Genomic DNA, 14,395 nt, shown 5'->3' on the forward strand with positions numbered 1-14,395 from the left:
TAGACTCCTGAACACTGATAGAGAGAAGCTGGTTATGATTCAATGATTTGGGAATGCCAGTTCAAGAGTATTGCCAGCGTGTATGACCGTTAGCCTAACCTGTCTGTGACTAAAGTAATGTGAGCATATGTGTTTTCTTTGAGAGTGGAACTAAGAAAGGGGGCAAATCAATACCAAATGTAAGTGTGTAAACAGATATGATTGCAGAGAGATGCAGAGAACTAATAGTTAGATTGACATTCCCACTATGTGAGATTATCCTCTTTTTTTTTTTTTTTTGCCAAGTAACTATACTTAAGCCTAATACAACGAAGTGCCCCGTGCTGGACTGTAAAGTTAGAAACTAAATAAAGATATACCTCATTTATATTCATCAAGAGAGATGGTCTGGCACCATTAATTTCAACACTGGTAACTGTACACAACTACACCTCCTGTATCTACACTACAAGCACTTCACAGTTACTAAGCCAGCATGTGCAGAGATACCTGCTTGCTGCTCACCCACAAAAGGGGAACAGATCCAGATGGCAGACCCAAGAGTGTTGCAAGGGTCGATGTAATGGAGAAATACACCATCAACACCTAACGGGCAAATAGGAGGTTACAGAAATAATAATCGGTAAAGATTAAAGAATAAGCATACATGGTAGGGTCTACTGTGCTGAATGTCAACACTGAAAAACAGGGGGATTGGTTGGGCAAAGCTTTAAAACGGGACTAACTGTGACACAGAATAATTTTTTAGTGGTTTGAGGAATGGCAATATAGCTTCTGTATTGACAAGAACTCACTATCCTATACTGGTTTACATGCTATCCATACAATCATAATAATCTAGTTTTCTTCATAGTTCTATTACTGCAGGATCTGGCATCCCAGCGCTGCTCCTCACTAAGAGAGATTTAGTTACACATATTTAAGAGTCAACTGGCTCTGTGCACAGGGCTATGAATAAATGAAAGACACTATCATGGGGCTTGATACAGGCAACAGGCCGCATGCTCGTGTCATAGCTGCAGTGAACATCACCGTTTATGGTGAAATAGAAGGATAAATAGTAAAACTCAATACAGCAAAGGCCTGTATATCATAATATTTGTTTATACATTACATTTTTATTAGATTGAGTACATTGTGGTATTGCTTTGTGTGCTATGAACTGAACATTTGTGGTTTCATGGACATAAATTGCATTGAATCTTAGATTGCAGAAGCGTAGAATTAGATTTGCCACATCATCCTCCTGCAGACAAACACTATAGCTGCAACATCTTATACAGATACTTACAGACAACGGAGATTATGTATGGAACAATTGGATGATGGGAGGATGCCAGATACGAACAGGAACATTTTGTTGTTTAAAATAACTCTGAAGATATATATATATATATATATATATATATATATATATATATATATAATATTTATAGCACCCATTTATTTGGACCATTGACATTTTAAGCATTTACCCCCTGATATCTTTATTTGAAGCCAAATTCAGGATAGAATACAATGAGTATGGAATAAATTCTCAAACCTTACAAATGTTGAGTTGTCTGTATACCTGTGGAGGGATTGCAAAGGAAACCATAAAAATATTAACATTTACTAGCACCATTTTTCCTAGTATGTAATGAGTAAACTAGGACGGAGAGCTAAATAACTGTACAAACTATGAATTAAGTTTTAGAAGGTCAATATATGTAACAAGTTAACCCGTGCATGATACTCATGCATTCTAGTCAAATCAAGCTACTTAAGGTGTTAAAAAGGTTCTTGTCATGCATTTGGGCCATAGCCCAGGCCTCAACCACCAACCACTCCCCACTGTCACCCCCGGCAACCACCAACCACTCCCAACTGTCACTTCTCCTTCAAGAAATATATATATATATATATATATATATATATATATATATATATAATTTTTTTATTTTTTTTTTAAATCTTTATAAACACTTTTAACAATTAACAAATTAAAAACATCTTAGTATACCAAATTTCAGCCCTTTCTGAATTTTTTTTTACACACACACTAAGAATTTAGTAGGTCAGTGTATAACTCCGCCCAGCAGGTGGCGCTGCAGCTTGGTTTTATTTTTTCCACACACAGACAGACTAACACACGCCACTAGACATTTATATTCTAGATTAATCAGTGATTTGCTGATTCTATGCACTATAATGCAGGAGACAGAGAGAGTACCTTGCGTACTATTATAGAATCAGAGTGCTCATGTCCCCATTGTGGAAAACCGTTTCCCCTTATATCCTGTAACATTAATTAACTCATAATTTTGCTCAGTGGTTGAAGTGGAAATGTAGAAGTGGTGATATAGAAAATGTAGTGAAAGTATAAGTGAATTGAATTTAATAGTTTTAAAATGAAAGCTGTAGGAGAAGTGACGGTATGGCATACCACCATATACACCCCTACTTCAAAAACTGTTTTTTTTTTATTTTATTTTTTTAAAAACGTTTTATTAGTAACATCTTATCTCGAGCAATGTTACAGAATTCTTGAAAAGTACATTAGCAACATGGTATATGCAGAAGTAAACATAAAAATGTACATCAGCCTTTCTCAATGTTCATACAATATAAATATAACTGTATATTAAGTTAGCGACAATAAAGATGCTATTTTTGAACAGTATAAACAAGGGAGGGGGGGGGTGCAAAGTAGAACACAGGGTTAAAGGGGGAAGGTAAGGGAGAGTTAGGAGGAATTGAGGGAAGGGGGGGGTTTCATGTATTTAAATAAGGGTTGAATCTGATAGTTCCTACGAGGATCTAGTCTCTATCAAAATTGAAGCAGAGGTTGGTTGTGGTATGAAGCCCATGGTGACCAAACTTTATGAAAAGACACGGAGGAGCCCCTCAGCACACTGTTAATGTGCTCTATCTGGTAAGTATGCCAAACCCACCGGCACTTTCATAAACAATGTCATAATCGGACAAGAGAATGAAATGAATTCCGAAAGTACTTTATCCGCAAAGACGGTAAGAACAAATAGGTCCATCACTTGTATAACGTGTCCGGAAGTCAGCGGTCCAAAATAAATTCCAAATTGTTGTTAGCGTGACTTCTCTGGAGAGACGCTGGCCGGCTCTGTCTTCTCCTGCACGCTCCTTCACTCACAGCTGCAACAGGACTGGTGCGCACTCTTCCGTCAAAGGTCCTAGTAAAAAATGATGAAAAAACTTCCAATGTCCGTGCCAATATGAGTGGATAAATGTCTTCATATATAAAAATAAGAGTGCAAATTCAACGCGTTTCACCTGCATAGAAGCAGGCTTTCTCAGGGAATAAAAATAGTATATGCAAAGTTCAAGTGAGGTACCCATTTTTTCTTAGCGTCTTTGCAGATAAAGTACATTTGGGATCGTTCTCTTGTCCGATTATGACATAATTTATGGAAGTGCCGGTATTGACCTATTAGGATTCCGATTTTGATTTTTTTTTCTACAGGATGCACATCTCTTACATCTGTTCCACTCAATTTTTGGATCTGTTTTTATACTTTTCTTTTTCTGGACTCTGTTTTGTTTTTTAATTTTTTTAATGTTTGTTATTTTTTCCACTTTCTATATGTTGTTTTGTTTAATTGTTCTGCAGACATAACTTTATGTATTATAGGGTATGAATGCACTCATGATTTTATTAGCCCTTAACCCTTTGTGATTTTATTTCATCATTTTGTTTCTATGTGTTCTTATTTACTTGCATATATAACTGGTTTACTACTGTTCTTTGTCATCTAGTTTTCTTTTGAGCGCCGGAGAGTGTTTTTTGTTATTCATTTATTTAGTTTGCTAGGAATGTTTGCAGTCCGCCTAACTCTTCTGCTCTGCCTCTGCAAAGTACAGAATTGGCACACTGGTTCATCTCGATTTGTAGAGCAGTGAAAAAACAAGATTTCAGGTTACAGAGTGAAATTATTGAAGTAAGATACATTTTCGGAATGGTGTAATTTCCACTCCACGAAAGGATATGAAATTTTGCACTAGCTCTGAGTTGTTTGAGGTCAGGGCCCATTCTATAAATTTAATAGTATTAGTTTTGCCTGCATGTTGGCAGAAAGGCGCATATCTATGGTCACTTAAGAGTAATGACATAAAACACTTTACACACAGAAAACCTGAATAGACAGTCCCCAAGTAAATGATTGCAAAATGGGCAGTGTGCTCCACTGCTCAAATCCTCAGCCAATCACAGCAGTAGACAAACTCTGTTGGCTTCCCCTATAAGCAAGAAGACCATGAGCATGCAAAATGCTGTTTTGGTGAGAGAAACATCATTCCTCCAGGTGTTTTGTTTCTCAGTTATATATATTTTTTTAAAGTGTCTGTTTTTTGTTTCTGTATTACTTCCTTGATATAATTATACCATTATACTAGTACCACTGGGTGGCAGTTGATTTTTAATTATTGCTGTCTACAGCATTTTTAATTGTGTCACTGGAAGTTTTGAGTGGAAGGGTATGCTGATTTTTGAATCCCTTGATTCATTAAAGGTACCAGAACTATTTAAGATGGGACTAGTTTTTCTTATTTTATTTTTTTCTCTAGGGAGAGTTTTCACTATGACAGGGGCTAAAAATATTATTAATGAAAGGGGTAGTATCAAAGGAGTATTAGTGTGGACTATGATGTGATGTTTACATAATACCCTGTTCTGGTGAGGGTGTAGTGAATATAGGATTAAGTAGTGGTCTCCTACTCTGGCACACTAACTTCTGCGGCAGACCGTCTTACTTGATTTACCACGCTACAGCAGCAAGTATATACTCGCATAGGGCCTGACTCATATTTGGGCACAACTTGTATTTTAAAAAAGAGCACGGAACTTGAGTGTAGTTCCAACAGTATTCTAATCTAATCATATGTTTTGATTTGAATCTGGGTGTGAGTACACTCTGTCTAAACGTTTCTTGTACGTAAATACACACAACAGATTGCATTATACCCACAAGTCTGTGCAATATAAGATCACATCAGAACGCATAAAAAATGATAAAATAATCTTAACAGTATAATCATTATTAATATGGATTATTTTTTTTATTTTTTTTTTTAACTTGAAATGTCTAAAGATGTTTTTAATGTGTACTATACATACAGTGCCTTTTTTATAGTCTATCTTACTTGCATACACATGTTCTGTGCTAACTAGTGGCATGCATACGTGTAGCTTTTAAAATAAAGACTATGCCGTGTCAGTCATTACAATCAGTCGGCATTTACACCTGCTCTGTAGCTCGTGTAAATGATACAGCTGAAATCAGGCATGATTTCGGGAAACACAGAACTTGAAGTGGCTGCATCTGTGTCGGCATGCTCTTACTGTACATGGACTACGGTCATCCTCTCCTTCCCTCCACCATTCTGCCTTTCAAGTCATAAGCAGTCATAAGTGTCATTTGCGTTCAGACATGAATTGCATCCAATTGCATTCATTGGTGTAAGGTCCGTTATGGAGCATGCACAGGGCTTTTTCGTGCAAGATACAGCAAGCAAAGGTACTTGCGTCTGAACATTCATCAGGCCCTTAAGATGAACCACTTTCCAAGGTCCTAGTTCAGTAATACAGTAGATACAGTTACAATGTTATCCATTTCAGTCATATTTATTTACCATATAATCTGTTATTTGTAGTATCCGTTTCAAATTCTGCACAGATTGGAACCATGTAGGTAACCCAGGTTACATGAAATATATATTGTGCATGTTGGAGGGCCCCAGCTAGCTAATGGGAATGAAAAAATCACGGTTCTCTCTCTGCAGTTAAATATAATGTTGAAGCGATATATATTACCGGTGGTCGGTAGTGTGCAAAATAATGGACGTGCTGTAACAGGTTCCTTTCTTGTTCACGATCACCAAATATAAGATTCTTCTGTGATGTAACTTCCCTTCAGATACATGGAGATTAATGGTGATCTTAGAAGTATGTACATTTAACTAAATGTATTCCGTTTTCAGTTATACCATCGGTCACACTTTTTTCCTGCTTCTGTATCTCCTTTCTGCTTTAAACCTGATAAACTTTGTCAGCTTTTAGTTCTCTTCCTCTTGTTAATTATCTCTTCACTTGCACATAAGGTAGGTACACACTACAGAAAAATTCTCCCGATGCGATTTTGTTAACGATTTTACCAACGATTAAAAGTCCGGATCAGCATGCTGATTCATGGGTATACACTTACATGATTGTACTTGATTTACCTTCAGATCAGTGCTCATCATCTATCATAACCATCTGCTGAAAAGATTGTGACTCTAAAGTCTTTTGAGATCTGCCTACAGTGCTGTTGCATTCACACTGCAGAACTAGCCTGGCATCATTCCATTGTTTATAGAGTGTTTAAGTCCAGTTATAAAAGCAAATGAAACGATACGATGTGTTTTGGTACGATAAAACATGATTGTGGGAGTGTACACACTAATTCAATATTGGACCTAACGGTCGTACAATTTGTGATTAGCGCGAAAATCGGGTGAAAAACCTTATGCCCAGCTTTACACTTTTCTTCACTTTTCAGCTCTGTCTTTCTCTTGCTTTTTCTGTTTTTATCAACTGTTTTTTAATCTCCATTTCATATCTCCTGGATCTAACTCCAGCCAGCTCTCCTCAGGCACACCTGACCCATTTTTCTGAGAGAGACCTCTCTTCTCTTCCAGTAGCATTCTGGAAGATGTAGTATTCTACACTGTAGAAAGTGCAAAATGGCTGCAAGCAATCTTGTTCCTTGAGAGGCAGGGAAAGGTACCTCTAGGTCAGTAATGAATTGGTACAATGCACTATAGTGGAGTATCACATACAGTTGTCCACAATGCACCTCTAGAGATGTTTGCTTCTCTCTGCATATTGAGGGACATTTTTATTACGTAGAGAGTTGGTAAGCACTTTAATGTGCACATGGTGAACAATTGAGGTATGTATGATTCATTATTCACCCCAATGCCAGCATCGTACTTGGAGTTCTATATTGATATTTGTGACAGCACAGACTACAGCAAACATTTCATTCTGCTGTCTTTTTATCAACTTTACCAGATCCTGTGGAAATAGTGATATTCCGTGTTAATGTTTTTTCTTTGGGGTTGTGGGTGTTTACAAGCTTTTATTCAACTGGACTTATACATGGACTGAAAACACCTATATTCACAAATGGTGGATTCCTAATTCCTGGGCTCCCTTCCCTTCTTATCACATCCACAGGAAGTGAGCAGCTCCTTTTGCAACGTTGAATGGGCTAAGGATTGTAAGGTGTTGTTCCTCAGCTATAGGGATTAGAAATCTCATTAAGCAGTTCAGACCACCATTGTTCTTCCCTGGACTTTAACATAGAGTGAGACACCCGATCAGCAGCGGAGAAATGCGCGTGTAGAGAATTCTAGTGCCTGCCCAACTCCATCCCATGAACACCTCCCAGCCAATTCCAGCATTGCAGGGCTGTGGATAACCTTGGAGGGAGGGATTCCTAGCGTGAGAAATTTGGACCCCTTAAAAAGGCCTACAGGTAAGACTTCAGGGTTTTACTAGTATTTTTTTAGCTTGAGGTGGAGTCCTGCCTCTCACCATCTTGTGATTGCTTCTCCATCCTGCGATCTAGACACCTTTATGGTACGCATCCTTTCTACCTGCTTTACTGGTGAGAACCTTTGCTTCATCCAATGGTGTTCAAGGGTCTGTTCACCTGGTGTGCCTGCTGGAGCAGGGTGACTGGAGTCAGATCCTTACCAAGTTAGTAGAGAGCTTTTGAGCAAAGCAACCACGAACAACAAGCAAACAGAGGACCACTGCAAGTGTTTGGCCAGGAAGGTGTTTTTGGAAGGAGCTGAGCGATCTAAAAGGATTTGTTGTTCCGTCAACACATTCAGCAACAGCTCACCGGACTACAACTTGCCGAGAACAGCATAGCTTCACTGTGTTCATGTACAGTAAAGGCTTTTGTTCTTTACAAGCACTGGGGAATTTAGGGGGTGGTGTTTGGAATGTGGTGAACACTTGGGGGAAGTTTAAAGGTATACTTAACATTATGACTATTGATTGCAAGTATATCTGTTGTACTAAAGATATAGTTGAATCCTTACTATCTCTTTGTGTGACCCTGAATCCCTAGATACCAGGACTTTCCTCTGGGTGCCTACCCTAACATTCTCATATCAACACAATGTTATTTAATTATTTAGAATGAAAGTTTTAATCTGTTTGTTGTCCACTTTTGGGGTATAATTCATTATGGCATTATTTGTTTACCTTGAAGTGTTTTTACGTTCCTGTATTAGGTTTAGATTTAGTTTACACAGAGGTCAAAGTGCGTTAGTTTCATATGAATTGAACTTTGTGTCAGAATAGGCAGGATCACACTGGTGTGTAGTTTTAATGATACAATGTTTCAGTTCTGCTTTTAAGTCTCCATTGCACAGAATGGCCATTACACATTGCATTTCTTAGCTTACTGTATAAATAGAGCTCAGATGAAGGTATACATGTATTCTGCTCTGTGATGTGGTTGTGGTAGAATAAGGGAGAAAACTTTGTTGAACGAAGTGCTAAATTCCGCAGAAATAACAATCAGAATTTCCTAGCTAAATGATAAATGAGGTGAACATTTTTCTAATGAATTACAATTTTGCCTTCTAGAACTAAATGACAGACACTAGTGGTCTAGAAATTACCAGACTAATTTGATTTATTAGGCTACACTCCCATGTTTGTTCTTGCCCTACACAATTCAGCAATCAGTTTAGAAAGCAAATTTTGCAAACAGCTGTGTAACTGAGGTACACACTTGCATTTTACATTTACATAGCTATTATATTTATAGCTATTATTTATAAAACAAGCATGACTGATGAATTTACATTTGTTTTGAATTTATTGGGTGTAGTGAACATGAGAATCTTCTAATTTCTGTTGCTGATGGAATGTTCGCCTCCTCATGATTAAAACCAACATTATTCATTTTTTCTTAAAAGTTTCTTTAGTTCATAAAATCAGCTAAATAGTGGTGAATTGTGAATAAATCAAACTCTATTCTCATCATGAACTTCAGGGACTTGATAAAGCAGTTTTCCCAGTGGTTGGTGTTCGCCTGGCTGCACTATACATTAAATAAAGGTTCATAAAGAGAATATGTCATCAATAATGGTGGATAGAGATCACTAAATGAAAAAAATAGCTCCACACAGTCCATAGATAAATGAATGTAACCTTCGCGTTGCGTTTACTTATCGCCCCCCAGGTCCAGTTTCCCAATTTCTTTACAACTTTGCGGCCTGGCTCACTTATTTTCTATCCTTTTGATCTGCCTATTCTCATACTAGGTGATTTCAACATTCCCATTGATAGTCCCACTATCTCTTCTATCACTAAACTACTTTCATTTACTTCTATCTTTGGTCTATCTGTGAACCTCATCTCCCACCCACTGTAGTGGACACTCTATTGACCTCGTCTTCTCCCACTACTGCTCCATCTCCAATTTCACGAACGTAGCATTCCCACTCTTCACTAAAAGAACTTTTTACTATGTCTGTCTACATTGCCATGCCCTAATCAGGCCACCAGTTTCTATAATGAAACACTCACTTCAGCCGTAGACAATGCAGCTCCAGCTACCACATACAGTCTCTGATGATCCAAACCCCACGCCAGACAGACCCACTACCTGCAAAAGTGTTCCCGCGGTGCAGAGTGTCACTGGAGGAAATCTCGTTCCTATCCTGATTTCTTCCACTATAAATTCATCCATTCATCTTACAGCACTGCTCTTTCAATTGCCAAAAACATTATTTAAATATCTAATATCCACCCAGTCTTCTAACCCACATCGCCTCTTTGCCATCTTCAACTCACTTCCTTTCCCACCTGCACCTCCTCCCCATTCCTACCTCACAGCCCATGATTTTGCCACCTACTTCAAAGAAAAAACTCAACACCATTCGACAAGATATTTCCTCATGCCAAATTCCACACTTTCCACAGACTCTACACACCTTCACCTACACTCCCCAATGCACCCTTAATTCATTCTATACAGTAACTAAAGACTAGGTCTCTACACTCTCATCTCCCCCTACAACCTGTCCCCTTTACCCTATTCCCTCCTAACTTCTCCGTTCCCTATCTTCCACTGCATGCCCACCCCAAACTCACCTCTTCAACTTTCCACTGACACATTTGGATCCTTCTTTAAACATGCCTTCATCTCACCAATTCTAAGGAAACCATCTCTCGACCCAGCCTCTCTCTCCAACTACTGCCCTATTTCTCTCCTCCCCTTTGCCTCCAAACTACTTGAGCAATTAGTGTACAAACACTTGTCTCACTTTCTCTCCTCTCCATTCTCGACTCTCTGCGATCAGTATTCAGTCCCCAAAATTCCACCGAAACTGCTCTCACAAAAGTGATTGTTGATCTACTTACTGCAAGGTCTAAGGGTTATTTCTCTATACTCATTTTCCTAGACCTCTCTGTTGCTTTTGACACTGTTGATCACCCTCTTCTTCTACACACCCTTCACTCCATTGGACTTTGTGACACAGTTGTTTCCTGGTTCACTTCCTACATATCGAACTGCTACTTTAATGTTTCTACCTCTGGCACATCCTCCTCTCCAATCCCACAATCTGTTGGGGATTCCTCAAGGCTCTGTTCTTGGCCCTTTACTTTTCATTGTGCCCCACTTCTCTTGGGGCACTAATTCGCTCATTCGGTCTCCAGTACCACCTTTGCGCTGATGACACCTAAATCTATAACTCTCCCTATGACCTCTCCCCTTATGTACTATCTTATGTAACCAACTGTCTTTCAGCTATCTCCACATGAATGTCTCAACGCTACCTAAAGTTCAGCATATCCAAAACAGAGCTTATTATCTTCCCTCCTGCAAGAATCACTGCATCACCTCAAATCTCCCTCACTGTTGTTAACACCACAATTTCCTTTTCACAGTCTTCCATGCCTGCTGTCTTGGTGTCACATTTGACTCCACCCTCTGCTTTATTCCTCACTACCAGACTCTCTCCCAGTCCTGTCGATTCTACCTTAAAAGCATTGCCAGAATACTCCCTTTTCTTACTCAACATGCTACCAAAACTCTTATCCATCTCTTGTCTTTACTACTGCAACCTTCTGCTCTCTGGCATTCCTGACACCCATCTGCTGCAATTGTAGATCCAGCGACTACCTAACACATCAGCAAACTATGAGAACTGAAATATTAAGGTACAAATATCGGTGCATCCAGCAATTTTATTTTCACATTTGATTTATTAACTTATACACAATTCACCACTATTTTGCTGATTTTATTAACCAATAAAGTTTTAAGAAAAAATTAATAAAGCTGGTTTTAATCATAAGGAGATGGAGATTCCATGAGTATCAGAAATTAGGAGGCTTTCATGTGTACTACACCAAATAATCTATTTTTTCTTTTAATGTTTAATCCAGTTTAGTAATTGCACCCAGCAGTCTACATATGACTACTATCTCAGTAATTTAAATACAGGGTAAAGAGATCCTTCCCTACTTACTCTAAAAATTGGTGCAACATAAATACCTTTTTTCCCTTATTCTCATTATTATTTTTTTTTTGTTTTTCTCAGTATTGGACAACGCACACAATTTCATTAGTACTGGTCCTGTCAATGTTGCTCCTTAGTTAGTGTCGCACTGACATTCCTATGCAGTTCTGCCTCGACGCACATCGTTAGAAAAGTGTATCCTAATTGTATAGCATTCAAGTAAAAAGTTTATGGGCAGCACGATGGCTAAGTAGTTAGCACTTTTGCGTGGGTTTCTTCCGGGTACTCAGGTTTCCTCCCACACTCCAAAAAAAATACTAGTGGGTTAATTGGCTGCTATCAAATTGACCCTAGTCTTTCTCTATGTCTGTCTGTGTGTGTGTGTTAGGAAATTTAGATTGTAAGCTTCAATGGGGCAGGGACTGATGTGAATGAGTTCTCTGTACAGCGCTGCGGTATTAGTGGGGCTATATAAATAAATGATGATGATATTACAAGTCCCATGTGAGGTGTAATCTATGTACATTTCTGCTCCATTCAACACCAGGGGGAGTAGAATGTAGCAGCACAGAAGTCACCTCTGTGCATGAATTCTAATTTACTTTCTATTTAGTTTCTATCAATGCGTAAGGAATACATGCTGATTTTTTTTTCGCACCTCTGTGGTGTGAGTAAAAATATGTGGAAATTTTAGTCCGTATATTGCGTCCGAGTGTCTCCACGGACTGTTCCGGAGGCACCTCCTCATCATCATCATCATCAGTTATTTATGTAGCGCCACTAATTCCGCAGCGCTGTACAAAGAACTTGCATCAGTCCTTGCCCCATTGGAGCTTACAGTCTAAATTCCCTAACATATACACATACACACACACACACACACACACACACACACACACACACACACACACACACACACACACACACACACACACACACACACACTTGGGTCAATTTGATAGCAGCCAATTAACCTACCAGTATGTTTTTGGGGTGTGGGAGGAAAGTGGAGAACCCAGAGAAAACCTAGACAAACACAGGGAGAAAATACAAACTCCACACAGGTAAGGCCATAGTCTGGAATTGAACTCATGACTCCAGTGCTGTGAGGCAGAAGTGCGAACCACTAAGCCATCGTGCTGCACATCATGTTGAATTGAACCTCCCTCATTGTGTTGCATATTTATTTTGTTAAATTGTTGATTATATGAGTTTATTAAGTAGAAAGTGTTTTAGCATCAAGCTGTTCAGGATTGCATTTTTGTGCTTAAGGTCATATAAAGTGGATTACTGCAGCCCTCACTTAGTAAGCGCAGCAGAGCATGTTAGATTTTATAATAAAAGACATTGTACCTTTTATATCTGTTACACTATTCTGTTCAGTTTAATTATGTATTAGCACTTGTTACACACTATTTAGAAATTTGTTACAGTCATCTGTGACTAATGTGAGGTTTTATGTTTTACTGCTTAAAGCTGCACTGCCACTTAAAAAATGTTGTTCGCAAATTTAAAACACAACTTCAATTACTGACAATAAACCATAGGTCTGCCACACATTAGTATTCACATCTGTCTCTAACTGAGACAGGAATCAAATCTGCTACAGACCACACAATGAATAGTTGTCAACTGTCCTTAATTTTCAGGGACTGTCCCAGGTTTTAAAAATTTGTTCCTGGAAATGTCCCTGTTTTTCAGTACTGGCCAACTACACAACAAGTGTTCTATTATATGCATGTTAAATGCAATTATTACAATCTATTCTTATAATCTAGGCCAGAGGTGCTCAAACCCAGTCCTTAAGTGCTACCAACGGGTCAAGTTTTCAACCCTTTGGCCTTGCAGCAATTCACTCAAATTTAGCCAAAAAATGGCATCATAATTTATTACATTTGCAGAAGGCCGTCCCGCCCCACTTTTGTTTCTCCATTATCATTTATCCCAAATCTGGGAAATTCATTAACTGTCTCTTAATAACTGATATCATGTGAATCCAGGACACGTTAAGTTGTAAGACACTGTTTTTTCCTGATACTTATTTGTCTCAAGTGAAACTCTTTCCAGATGGATAGACATGTATGTCAGCTAGGATCCCCAGCCACAGATAGCCGATATCACCATTACATTGGGCTACACAGCATTTAAAGATAAAGCTAAGAATTTAAACACTCATTGTGAAGCTGGTTTTCTGCAAGATAAAATACACTGTGGGCTAGATTTACTAAGATGCGGGTTTGAAAAAGTGGGGATGTTGCCTATAGCAGCCAATCAGATTCTAGCTGTCATTTTGTAGAATGTACTAAATAAATGAAAGCTAGAATCTGATTGGTTGCTATAGGCAACATCCCCACTTTTTCAAACTCGCAGCTTAGTAAATCTAGCCCTGTGTCTTGTCTGTGCATATGTTATTTGCCTGTTTTAAATCTACAGATAGGTTCTCACTCTGATGGAGTTTTGATGAGAGTTAAATTATTTTGAAATGTGTTTTAAATAAATAATTTTATATGTATAGTTGGAGACATTTTCTTCTGCCATTCTGCCATGTACCCATTAGACATTTCCCTGCATGATACTATATAAAATTATATAAATCCTGTATATGAGAGGTTTTGTTATCGCCTCATTGCCTGGCGCTTTCTAGATGGTGTGATAAATTTGTTCATTATAAGCATTGGAATCTCTGTTTTAGACCAGCAGATGGGCAGTGAGAGTTTTTTTTAGGTTAAATAGAATATTTTTTACTCTGCAAGTTAGTTAGTTAAAGTGACATTATTGGTGAACCTGAGTATATATTTTTTAATCTAAAATATTCAGATGTGCCTGGTTGATTTTGACATAAGCTGAA

The 14,395-nt window shown here is 38.3% G+C and overlaps 1 protein-coding gene across 26 annotated transcripts in view; it reads left to right on the forward strand.

Annotated features, from left to right (window-relative positions):
- The window catches only part of RIMBP2 (RIMS binding protein 2), a 307,432-nt gene that overhangs the window by 138,598 nt on the left and 154,439 nt on the right, over positions 1-14,395 (forward strand). The gene's annotated exons all lie outside the window — the stretch shown is intronic.

The sequence above is a fragment of the Mixophyes fleayi genome, chromosome 1 (genome assembly GCF_038048845.1).
Source record: "Mixophyes fleayi isolate aMixFle1 chromosome 1, aMixFle1.hap1, whole genome shotgun sequence".
Lineage (NCBI taxonomy): Eukaryota > Metazoa > Chordata > Amphibia > Anura > Limnodynastidae > Mixophyes > Mixophyes fleayi.